This window comes from Thamnophis elegans, chromosome 3 (assembly GCF_009769535.1).
Source record: "Thamnophis elegans isolate rThaEle1 chromosome 3, rThaEle1.pri, whole genome shotgun sequence".
Lineage (NCBI taxonomy): Eukaryota > Metazoa > Chordata > Lepidosauria > Squamata > Colubridae > Thamnophis > Thamnophis elegans.
The window spans coordinates 75096785-75109957 of record NC_045543.1 but is presented as its reverse complement, the minus strand read 5'-3'; the positions used below and the strand labels follow the sequence as shown (position 1 = coordinate 75109957).

General features: G+C 38.1%; 1 protein-coding gene across 2 annotated transcripts in view; it reads left to right on the top strand.

Annotated features, from left to right (window-relative positions):
- The first annotated feature begins 329 nt into the window (after positions 1 to 329).
- The window catches only part of JAK2 (Janus kinase 2), a 76098-nt gene continuing 63254 nt past the window's right edge, over positions 330 to 13173 (top strand). For both annotated transcript variants that reach the window (XM_032212939.1, XM_032212938.1), the window contains exon 1: positions 330 to 642. The gene's annotated coding sequence lies outside the window, so the exon portion shown is untranslated. The remainder of the gene's footprint in view (positions 643 to 13173) is intronic.

The window sequence follows — 13173 nt, the reverse complement described above, 5'->3', positions numbered from 1 at the left end:
GGCATATCGAGACTGCTCCCCTTCTTAAAAAGATTTAAGCACCCAGCCCTTCTTCCGATATCGACAAAAGCAGGAGTTTCCAACCTTGGCAACTTTAAGCCTGCTGGACTTCAACTCCCAGACTTCAACTGGGAAATTCTGGGAATTGATATCCGCCACAGGCTTAAAGTTGCCAAGGTTGGAGATCCTTGGACTAAAGCCCCGCTTTCTTCTGAAGCAACTTGAGAAAGCAGGCTATATGACTCCTCCCGCCGGTGGGGGGGAGGAGGAGGAACCTGCCCGCGCCTCCTCGCTCTCTTTGGCGACGTAGGTCGCGCGCTCTAACGTAGGCCCGGCGCGAGTGCGCGCGCGGGGCCTCCGGAGCGCTGTGCGGAAGCGGTGGCGGCGGCTGTTCTTTTTCTCTCTCTCTCCTCCCTCCGGAAGACCAGCAAGCAGGAAAGGCGGACCCGACGAGCAAAAGAAACGGAGCCTGCAAACCGCCGCTGAAGGCCGAGCTCGGCAGTGGCTGGCAGGCGGCCGAGGAGCAGCAGCAATTGCAGCAACAGCAGCAGCTCCTCTTCCTCCTCCCGGCCGAGGGAAACTTGCAGCCGTTCCTCGGAGAGCTTGGGAAGGAAGCTCTCCGCCGACACCACCGAAACCCGGGTGAGTTAACTTCCCCGGGCGCCCGTTTTGGTCCGAGTATCCGTGGGGACTCGCCCGCAATTAATTGCAGGAGCAGCGGGTGCGGGGCGGCCGGTTTTAAGATGTCACTTTTGCAAAAGGCAAAAAAGTTTGGGGTTTTTTTAGGTTTTTTTTCCCCATCCCACTCCATTGGAAAATAAACCTCTCCAGGATTGAGCTGTTGGGAGTTTTTGGTGCTCTCCGAGGTTTTGTTAACTAACCGGGTAATAATCAGGTTGTGCGTGCATGGTGTTTTTTTATTTTAATTTTTTAAATTTATTTTTAAGGAAAAGGGCGGGGAAGTTGCAGGTCATTCGTGCTTGTCGTTGACATTTATTCTAAGGGCAGAGAAAGATCAGCTTGGGGTATTTTTTTTTTTAATTCATCGAACCGCCTACCCCTCAAAAATCCCCCTCGCCTCTGGGTAAAAAAGCGAAACTGAAAGACGGCCCCTAATGTGTCAGAATAAGCCGGGGGACAAATTTGATAGAAGCTCCGGGGGTGTCCTTTTCTTTCATTTTTTTTTTAAAGCCGACCATTTTCTTATTTGAGGCTATTTAGGCAAGACGAAGTTGGCCGCGGTGGCCTCTTAATTCCTCTCTTTCATATTTTTCTTTTTTCTTTTTAACCAAAAGGATGTGGTTTTTAAAAAAATAGCACCCTCCTAAGATATAGCATGCATTTTTAAATATTTAAAACTTTGAGGTGACCTGTCCCAGACCTTAGGGAGATTCTTTTTTTGAAAGATAGCTTGTGTGACTTGATTTTGGCCTCTACCCCCCACCCCTGCTTATAAAACTGACATTCTAGAAATGAGTCTTAAAAGGAGACAAAGGTCCTGTGGCTTGTCAGTGGGGGAAGAAAAAGAGGGGGTGGCGAACGTCTTTGCTCAGAGTGATTGGAAGAAGTTGTGGTTTGCAGCCAATCTGGCTGTGCTTGCACCATAACATGCTTTTGGCACAAGTGACAAAACCACGATTTGGCATATGAGAATCTAGCCAGAATCAACATTTTCTGTACATCAACTTTAGGAAACTGATGTACCATATTTTTCTGAGTATAAGATGCACCGGAGTATAAGACGCACCAAGGTTTTAAAGAGGCATTTAAAAAAAAAAAAAGTAGGTAGGTGGCTAGAGGGATGGAGAGGGAGAGAAAGAGAGAGAAATACAGCAGGTAGGTAGGGGGAGAGAGAGAGAGTAGTTAGGTAATTAGATAAAGGGAGGGGGAGAGAGAGAGAGAGAGAGAAATACAGTAGGTGGGTAGGGGAAGAGAGAGCGAGGGTAGGTAGGTAGGTAGAGGGATAGAGAGAGAAATAGAAAGAGAGAGAGAAATACAGTAGGTAGGTAGGGGAAGAGAGAGAGCGAGGATAGGTAGGTAAGTAGAGGGATAGAGAGAGAGAAATACAGTAGATAGGTAGGGAGAGAGTAGGTAGGTAGGTAGAGGGATAGCGAGAGAAATAGAAAGAGAGATAGAGAAATACAGTAGATAGGTAGGGAGAGAGAGAGAGTAGGTAGGTAGAGGGATATATATAGAGAGAAATACAGTAGGTAGGAAGGGAGGGAGGGAGAGTAGGTAGGTAGGTAGATGTTTCCAGGTGTATTTCTCCATGTGCTGGAGAAGGAAATTGCTGACTATCTGCAGCACCTAACTTTGTTTCTGTTGACACAGCACTTGATCAATGTAATTCTCATCAATCAGTTAAAGAGCTTTCCAAAAGGTTTTTGCACTCTGCAAACCTCCCAAAAACGGTCCGTTTTTCGTGAAAATGGCCCCGTTTTTTTTTAAAAGGGCATGAATAGCCTTGTGGGGGCTTGCAGACTGCTCCTGGAGGGGGGCAAAAATGAGCAAAAAATGGCCCGTTTTTTGTCAAAAAAATGCATGCATAGCCTTATGGAGGCTTATAGAGTGCTGCTGAGGGCTGGGGGGCAAACAACGGCCTGTTTTTTGCTTATTTCTGCCCTCCCCCACCCTCAGGAGCTCTCTGAAAGCCTCCATAAGGGTATGCACAGCCATTTTGGTGAAGGGGGCAGGGTTTGGGAGGCAAAAAATGCTGTATTTGATGTATAAGACACACCCAGATTTTCAGCCTCTTTTTTGAGGAAAAAAGGTGCATCTTATACTCCAAAAAATATGGTATTTATAACTGCTTCTTTTTGCTCGATCTGATAGACTACTTCATCTACTCTTCTCCTTTTCAAAAGTTGAATTGCAACTCTAGGAAGATATGAGTACTTTGTAGGGAATGATCACACATTATAATGTTGGAGATTTAGTAGTACAGGTTTTTTTTAAGGATTATAAATCTACAGAGGAACTGCTGGTTCACAAACAACAACATGAATTGTGAATGGGTGTAATGAATGATCTGTGGTGTAACTCTATATTTAAACAAAAATTAAAATCAAGATAGAGGGGTCTCTGACAAGACAACAGTCCCCTCAGGCCTGTTTATAGCTGTGGAGAGAGAAAAATGCAATCTTTCCACAGTTTTGCATATATGATTTTAAGTTGGGAAGGACACAGAAGTAGCTGTCTTACCTAGCTTACCTGTCTAACCATGATCCAGATTCATGATTATCAGATTGGCTGTCCACTATGTTGTAAGTTGCTATCCTCCATAAGTTTTATCAGTACAATATGTGTCTGTGTGTGTGTCTGTGTGTGTGTGTGTATGGTGTCACAACCCCTGGTATTCCCAAATATGGGAGGGAGCATACTGCTTCCCTTTTTCTGTCTTTCGGCTCACCCTAGGAGCCATCCAGGCAGAAATCCATTTTTTTTATCTTGCCTTTGTTACATTTGTGTTGCATTTGTGCTGATAAATAAATAAAGGGCAACTAGTATAGATCTATTTCAAGCTATTTAGCTCTCATCAGCTAGCCTAGGTTCGATTCCTAGTAAGGGTATGGCTAGCTGATGAGAGCTAAATAGTTTGAAATAGATCTATACTAGTCTCCCTTTATTTATCAGCACAAATGCAATATATATGTTTGTGTGTATATGTATATGTATATGTATATATGTATATGTATTAGAGAAGAAAATCAGAATGACACTACTCTTGAAAAATAAGGAAACACAAAAAAAACATGTTTTATATCTTCATGACTTTTCAAATGATTATGGAATGATATGAGATTTAAATAAATAATAGTTATATTACATCCTGGACATTTAAAGTTCACCTGGGGAGAAGAATGTGTCTCCAGACTACAACTAAATGAAAGTGGGTTTATAGGAAACAATGTAAAATATTCAGATGAGCATATTTTTTCATATCTATATCAAGCACACTGTTTAGGACTTTGACTGTGTACATATGTACATACATATTTACATATTTATACATGCAAATGCCTGGCAAAGATCATTGGAGTGTGAGACTAGGTGAAGCAGCCATAACCTAAAGATGAAGCACTTAAGCAGAGAGGACTAAGTCAATCTCCTCAAAAAGTTTTCTTGGAGAGAAACATAAGGAGGAAATCAAAGAAGAAAGGTCATCTGAAGAAGACAAAAAGACCCAACTTGACAGAAACACTCAATCCCATATATAATTACAGGTAGTTCTTATTTATGACCTTCAACATTACAGGCAATTTATCACCTTCATAGTATTACTCATATAATCGGCATTACAGTCAGTACATATTTTATACCTGACTTGTCACTTTCCCCCCCTCTCTTGCAGAGTATAGAGATTGGAGAGGAAGGGTTTGCAGGAGAATTAACTCTTCTACACATCAAAAGCAATGTATTCATGCCTGGCCTGGGAGCTGCAGATGCACTATGCAAATAGCTTTCAGTACCCTCTTGAAATTCCTTTCTCTCCAATCTTTCCATTCTTGAGGGGCCAATAAGCTATTTCTTTAGGCAATCTCTCCTTTGCCTGACTTTTTCTCCTCCCCATAGAGCAGAGAGATTGGGGAGAAAGGGATTAGAAGGGTTTGCTCTTCTACATAATGAAAACAATGCACCAGCCAGCTGGAAAAAATCTGGCAAAGGAGAGGTTACTTACAAAAAGCACTTTCCCCCCTCCCTCTACATAGTGGAAAGGTTGAGGAGGAAAGGACTTTAAGAAAGTAAGCTGTTTATGTAGAATACTTACAATTCCCAATACCAGGCTAAAGGAATAGTCAAATAAGTGGAGATGAGTATATGGGAGGAAATGTACATTGTAACCAGTAAAGTTTTGCTGCTACTTTAAAATTCATTGTCTCTGTGTTTCTGTGTCTCTGTGCCTTGGTTGAAAATGATTTATATGTGTTGCTAATTATTTCCTGGCTGTTGATCAGAATTATATGTCTCATCTGCTTTAGCTGTACTTATCTGGGAACCCCAGCTAGAAAGCAAAGGGGGGGGGGTTTACAAGAGCCATTTGTCATAATAGACTGTGAATGTATGAGTGACCATAAACCGAACCTGGGCATTTTTTGTAACAAGAGTTGGGAGTAAAGAAAATGAATGTGTCCAACACAGTTGAAGGGCACCCAGTGATGGACAGAGATAGATAGTAGTGAATTCATAGAAGGCATAATTAGTGTAGAACAGATTTATATTCTTTGTTGGACATAATTGGTACCACCCTTTGGTATGGCAGAAGAGGCAGCGCAAAAGGAGGTGAATCCACAAAAAATGATTTTAAAAGAAGAACCGATTTTTTCCCTGAAATTCCTCTCTTGCTGGCTACTTTAGAAATTTTAGTATACATACCAAAGCAGAAGAATATTAAAAGAGGTGCCAGAACTGAAATAAAGCAGCATGTTTATTTGAATTGTCCCCATTAATTACAGTGTTCGAAACTTATCTGCCAGGATGAGTTCCAGTAATGAAGAGGTTGCTTTCATTGGGCAGTTGTATAGCCCTGCAACTCCACGCCCAAAGTTGCTTATTTTAGGTATCAGCAAAGGAAGGTTAGATATAAATGAGGATTAAGTGTCTAAGCAACATATGTCTGCTTTATACATAAAGACACTTTTTTTAATAAGGCACTTTTGGTCAGGATGTAAAAATAGTCTTGTTGCATTAAGAGGACACATAGGAAACACATCCCACCTTCCTTTTGAAGAGCAGATAGTTCTGTTCTCTTTGCAAGACATCATAATGTGATGTTATGATGTTCATAGGCAATGACCATTATACTGTTTCATGTAGCAGAATAATAATCCAGTGATGAGGTCATATATGTAGTCATGGTAAACTTGTTGATTGGCTCTTTCAGATGCCAAAGTTCAGTAAATTGCCATATCATCACAGCTTAGCATAGCTGGTAGGAAGCATGTACATTTTCATTTCTGCCAGCATGAAGGCCTTGTGCCTAATGAAGACAAGCATAACCCACAAATACAGGAAACTCTCTCTTCATTAAGACATGTGAAGTGTTCCACTCAGTAAGGTCTAATATTTCTGAAGCTTTCATTTGTTTTGCTCTTCCCCTTACCTAGACTTTCGATATGGCCAAAACCTTTCTGCTCCCAATTTGTTTCATGCTCTGGAAGATAAAAGTAGCCCTTGGGTTGTTCATTGCATTCCTGATTAGATAAAAATATTATATACTTCAACCCAAAGGATTTTATTTAGTTCCTAATAATTTAGTTCCATTCCCAAAATGAGCACTTCCAAAGCTGGAAAAAGGAAAATGTATACATTGGCGCAGGACATTCTGTGCCTGTATTATTTCCTATTAAAAAGACTTTTCTTTTGATTTCAGATAGGCCATACCTGTCCATGGAGAAACTGCCAAATGCTGTCTTAGATACTGTTTCCTTTTTATTCAACAGAAACCATACTGAGGGGGCAAGATGAACCCCAACAGATATCTCCAACGTCCAGCATAAATCTAAGGCAAGGCAGGGATGAGATTTCTGACAAAAAAATCCCACCCCTAAATAAACATTAAAAAAGAAAGGATATGTGCAAGAAACACTTCCATTGTAGAAAAAATTCTTGTAATGCTGGCTAATTTGGAATTTGCAGGGTGGATACTGAAGCAAGAGAATGTGAAAAGAGATACCAGGACTATAATAAAACAGCACTGTGTTTATTTAAATTGTTCCTATTAATTACTCACAGCACCAGGAACCCCTCCTCCATCTGTCACAGTAGTGAGGACTGTATGATGTTCGCTTTGCTGGGCAAGTTTTACAGGCCTGCAACCTTTTCTTTCCTTTGCCACCCCCAGAGCTGCTTCAGCATCAGTAAAGGAAGGTCAGATATTAATGAGGATTAGTGTCTAGCAGATACTGAGAACCAGCTATGACAAAAAAGAGAAATAATTATCTGATTGAGGTTAAAGCTGAAAGTTTCAGAGTGATTCTTTTGCAAGAACAAATAGAAAGAGCTAGTTTCTTTGAGTAGTCTTTCTTCCAGGTGTTAATTAAAATGCAGATCAAGTGCAAGAGAGTGGATCATAATAATTAAATTCTCTTTTATTTTTTCCCATATTCTTTTAAATATGGTAATAAAGGGGAGGATCATATGCCTTCTCTTATTTCCATCCCACCTACAGGTAGTCTGTGGGTTACAGTGGTAATTGGGACTGAAATCGTAATGGCAAGGACTGCCTTTCTCCAGTTATATCTACCCAACCTACCAGGAAGGCAGGGCATGTTGTAGGTCCCATCTATGCAAGAAATGCACCTGGTGGGACCAAGAAAAAGGGCCTTCTCAGTGGTAGCTTCCTCCCTATGGAAAATATCCCCAAAGATAAAATTGGCTTCTACTTTGTTACTTTTCAGGAAGGTTCTGTCTGCAGGCTGAGGACTTCAAGCAGATATGGAGCCAATCAAGTGCTTGATATGATTGTATTGTATTGTTGCTTGGGGGTGGGGTGGGGTAGGGTGTTTTGTTTTTTAATGTTTTTAATCTTTGATATTTTTAAATTTTTATCCAGAGTTACAGTGTGTCAGTTTGGTGGCCATAAAAATGGTTTAATAAATAAATGAATGAATTCTGGCAATCCTGGTTAATGTCAGTAAATGAGAACCTCATGTGAACACAACCTCCAACTTCCTGCTAGCTTCACCATTGACTTTGCTTCTGGGGAAATTGGAAATTGTGATCACTGTGACTGTGGGCATTTCATGATGACCAAAATTCTGAGAACTGTCATATTCCCCTCTCAGCACCATCACATTTTGACTTGTTACTAAATGAGTGGTCATAATCTGAAGACAATGTATATAAAGAAAGCAGCAGGGTGATTCAGAGGGAATATATATGTAGAAATTGGCTGGTGGGGATAAGGGGACCTGGCCTTTGTAAGGGTAATTTACCTGACGCCGGTGGGTACTTGTAGCCCCTGTGATGCAAATGGTGCAGTTTTTGTATTAAATATTAAGCTTTCCAAAGAACAGGAAGGACTGATTTTGGTTTTACTGAGATGGTAAAGAAAACTTCAAGAGTTTATTTATTTACTAAATTTACTTATTAAATATGTATGCTGCCTATCTCACTATCCAGGCTTACAAACTATCAATTGAAAAACTGATATAATACAGGATGCTACATTATATTTGCTCTCTAGAGTTTCTAATATCAGTAACACAAGAGTTAAAGTCTGATCTTGAGTGGAATACTTTCTAAAGAGTTTGGCACTTGTAAAGCTATTAAAATGGCTAAGGTTGCTGAAATATCTTCTGTGCAATGTTTACACTTCAGTACCAGTTAATTGCAAATGTTACTTTAAAAGGTTCTGTAGCTGAGGGGTCTTTTATGATTGACAAAATATTTTAAAACATTAGCTCTTGGGAGGGATGAAATAAAAAGTAATTCTGTTATGGAAAAAGATTTTTCTATTCTTGTGACATAAATATACCCACAAAGTAAGTTAAAATATTTTTTGAATTGTTAATAGACTCAATGCATATTTAAAGCTGATTATTGAGTTGTTTTCAGATAATTTTGTTACATTATTTGGACTTGCCACATGCAGGCATATTTCTAAGCTGCTTTTAGAGATTTTAGTGCAACAACAGTATTTTTTGTTGTTGAATGAAATACTGTTTTGTTCAATACTATCAAAGTTATGTTGAATGTCCAGTACACAGCTAAATCCATTTTTTCCTGTCCAGTATCTCATGTGTAATTGAGTCCAATTAATTTATCTTATCCTCTCAGTAAAGTACACTTCTCTTCTGAACTGTTCAGTAGCTGAACAGTATTTATCTTTTAAGATAACATTTGAGATTTTGCTTTTGCTTTTATTGGATTTCCCTTAGATTTTGAAACTTTAATTTTGGACTATATGGTCTACATTGAACCTATACAATTATAGAAAGTTGAAATAGAATGCAACATACTTTTTATTTTCTATAGTAAACAAGAAAAATAAAGAAGAGCTATTTAATAATAGAATACAGCAAAAAAGTGTGCATTTAAAGAATTAATTAATGTTGTAGTTCAGTTATTGGGTTTCAAGTCAGCTATTTTCATAAAAGTGCATGTCACTTAATCAGAATCATTGCTCTGGCTCTTCAATTCTAGCTTCTTTGTTCTAAGCTAAAATTCTGGGTTATTATTCACAGATGTATCTTGTTATTTCTATTGAAAGTGAGTTTGGCTAACAAATTAAAACAGAAATTATGTTGGAATAGAATCTTAACTTCTCTTTCTTCTTTCTTTTTCTAACAAGTTTTGATTTCAAGTCAGAGACAATTCTAAAAATTCTAAGCATACAATTTTTATTGGTCCATTAATATTTTTATATCTAATTGCTTCCCCTTAATGCTGAATGGGAGAGGTTAGTAATAGGAACAGTTTTCACTATGAATTATAAGCTAGAATTATGCAGCATTATGCCTTAGCTTTGTAAATGCATCAGTTGTCTTGTGACATCATTGGCATTAAATTCTCAGACTGTGTAATCTGCCATTTTTTATGCTGATATCCATTGTGCAGTTTTCTGAGCTGGTGCTAGCTGTTAATACATTGTAAACATTCTGTTATAAATTGAGTGGTGGACAAACTTTAGACAGGAACTCTGACCAATTTGTACACAATTGTAAAGCTCTCTAAAGAGCTTGCCATATTCTGAATAAGTGGTATGGTTGTAATGACTACAAATAGGCAGGTCTACATGACCTGGCCATATAAGCTTTGGTTCCAGAAATACATGTGTTTTAACAGAGTTACGGTAAAATTAATGGAGAATCTATGACTCATAAGTTTTCATTTCTGAATATATTTTTTCTTAGAATTGATGAGGGACAAGAGTACCGAAGAAGATAATTGGTTTTATTTTAGAAAAGGGAACTATGTATTTGAAGCATGTTTGTTACAAAAATTTAAAGGCACTGAGTTATTTAATGGATTTTGATAATTGTACAGTTTATTATGGTCGTTCAGTAATCATACTTCAATGTACATTCATTAAAAAAATTCAAACCAGTCAGAGAGATTCAGTTTTAAATAACTTATTTTAAATGAAGCTGTGAAATTCCTCTTATAGATTCCAAGATTCTGTGTTACCCCAGACCGGTATTAAAGTGACTGCACCGACATTTGTATAGGTTTTGCTCCTTTAATCTTGCTCAGCAGCCTGAGGGATGATGATGATGATGATGATAAAATTAATGACAACATAATTTTTCCCTTAAGTAAAAAATTAATCTGTATCTGTAGACTATTCAGTTAAGAGTTGATTTAGGAAAAATTTGAGTTGTGATATTACTTGTTTTGACCTAATTATTTTCAGATTTATTGAGGACTTTTCCATGTAACAATGCACATTAAAAATATTCCTTACAAATAGAACAGTCTCTCTATATAATTTTGACTACTTAACTTCTAAGCAATTACAAAAATTACACTATATAATATTTTAACCAAGAAAAAAATAGGGTAATCCAGAATCAGATGTATACAGTGAAAGTCCCTCCCACACACATACACCTTCCACATATGTATATCTGATATGCCGTGATGCTTTTGTAGAACGATGTACAGTCAGTGAGAATTTATGGTGCTGTCTTGATATTTTCAGTGTAATCTAATAGATGACCAAATCAGACATTACTGTCAGCTACAGAATTTCCTTTAAAAGTAAGACACATAGTTTACTTTTGGAATTTCTCTTTAACTTGTAACTTTGTGGCTTAAATTTTGAGGTGCTATGTTAGTATTTGAAGGGAGACTGCAACATATTATTTTGAATAATAGGTTATAGTGTGTCCCTTCTGTGTAAAATCTGAACAAAGAAACTCTGTGTTTAATATTGCCTATTTTTAAACTTTAAAAGTAAACTGAGCATCTGCAAAATAATCTGGGTAAGATGGATAAATTTTATGAATCTGAAAACTAATGACATCTCTTGCCAGAACAGTGTTGAGTGCTTTGCTGCTTTAACTACTTTAAGACTTATGTAATATTTGGCTGAAAGACTAAAATTCAGCATTAATTTAATGAGATAGTATCTAACTCCATAACACCACCTTGTATAGTAACCTTTATATTTCATTAAGTATCTTCATATTTACCTTTGTGGCTGGAAAGATTTTGATTGTTTTCATGATTCTTGTTCTTAGCCTTTTTGCAATGTTATAGGCCAGTGGTTCCCAAACTTGGCAACTTTAAGACTTGTAGACTTCAACTCCCAGAGTTCTCCAGCCAGAAGAGCTAGCTGGAGAATTCTGGGAGTTGAAGTCCACAAGTCTTAAAGTTGCCAAGTTTGGGAACCACTGTTATAGGCAATATAACAGTGTCTCAGTGGCTAAGACAATGAGAAAGGTCGGCAGTTCAGCGGTTCGAATCCCTAGCACCACATGTTGGAGCAAGCTCCCATTACTTGTCCCAGCTTCTGCCAACCTAGCAGTTTGAAAGCATGTAAAAATGCAAGTAGAAAAATAGGGACCATCTTAGTGGCAAGGTAACAGTATTCTGTGCGCCTTTGGCATTTAGTCATGCTGGCCACATGACCACGGAGTTGTCTTCGGACAGTGCTGGCTCTTCAGCTTTGAAACGGAGATGAGCCCTACCCCCTAGCATCGGGAATTACTAGCACATATGTGCGAGAGAGGCCTTTACCTTTTACTTTAGATAATATTCTGTTGTGGCAAGGGGACATTCCTGGAAGGATCAGTAAAGAATGACAAGAATGTATGCCAAGAATATATATTCCCAGCTAGGTCACCTAAAAGAATGAAGTTCATCCAAGCAAACAGACAGACACCTATATAAAGCAGCAGCAATATAAGAAGATGCAGTGACGACATGAGTTTGACACCCTTGATGTAAACTGTTCCTATATTTTTTACCAAGAAAACCATATGGATAAAACATGAAATTATTGATGATATATTGCCCAATTATAAAGCCATCAGGTCATATGCCACTCAATGTGCCACTGAGGAGAAACTGGGGATCTTTTGGAGTACTAATGGGATTTTTGATGAATGCTTTGGGGATGTCTAGTTGTCACTGTTGCCATACGGGAAAAGAAAAGCCGACGTTGCAAAGACAGAATTGCAGTAGGAACTTGGAGCGTAATCAACATAGTGAAACTTGCTGATGCCTAAGATGTTAATTTGTAGTAATTTCATCTCACACAAGTACAGATTGCACCAAAAAAGAGAAGTCTGATAAATTTGATGATCAGATTCAATTTAAAATTAATAAAACCTACAGACAGCATGTGTAAAAAGACTTGAAATTCAACTGTGTTTTAAAATATATGCATCTCATCCAAATGATCTTTTCCTTGGGATATTTTGAATTCTGGAAAGTGCTGCAGAATGTTTTTTTTTTAATGTAAAGTTTATAAATTAGACATGGAGTGTACTGTTTATTATTAGGTTTTTATTCGAAGTATTTTTTTTATTAATCAAGGTGTCAAACATATATAATAGTCTTGCCTTCTATTTTATATATAATGACAACTCAGTGAAGTAAGTTTGGCTGATAGTTACATACCCAGTTGCAGTTTTAAATGCTGTATCTTTCGTAATGTAGAAAAGGCATATCTCTTTAAAATAAGTTCAGTGCTCTTTCTTTTTAAGCTAGAGCAATACTCTGCAGACCTGTGTTATCTATGCCTGTATTTACCTTTGTCTGGCTTCTCAGCTTTAGAAATCGTCTGTGATAGCAATTATTAGACATTTAAATGTTTGCTGCTCCTCCCTGCCTTCTTCCCATGGCTAATCAAGTAGCTGCTACAGCATTGGATTGGTTTAATTTATTTAATTTATTTGTATCCCGCAAACATAATTCCTCTTTTCCCCACAGCAACCTGAGAGGTAGGTAGGCTGAAAGAAAGTGGTTAGCCCAAGGTCATCCCTCTGACTTTCATGACTAAGGTGAGACTTGAATTCATGGCCTCCTGCTTTCTAACATAGTGCCTGAAACATTAGATCATTTTTTTTGCCTTCTCTCTTTAAAGTTAGTTCACTGAAATTGTTATACAATTACTTCACACATAAATGGCCCTTGACTTGAGTCTGTAATGTAGAGTACACCAACCACACTAACAGATGGATTTTATTTAGCTCATTAAAGGATTTGGTTTCTTCACAAAAGTGT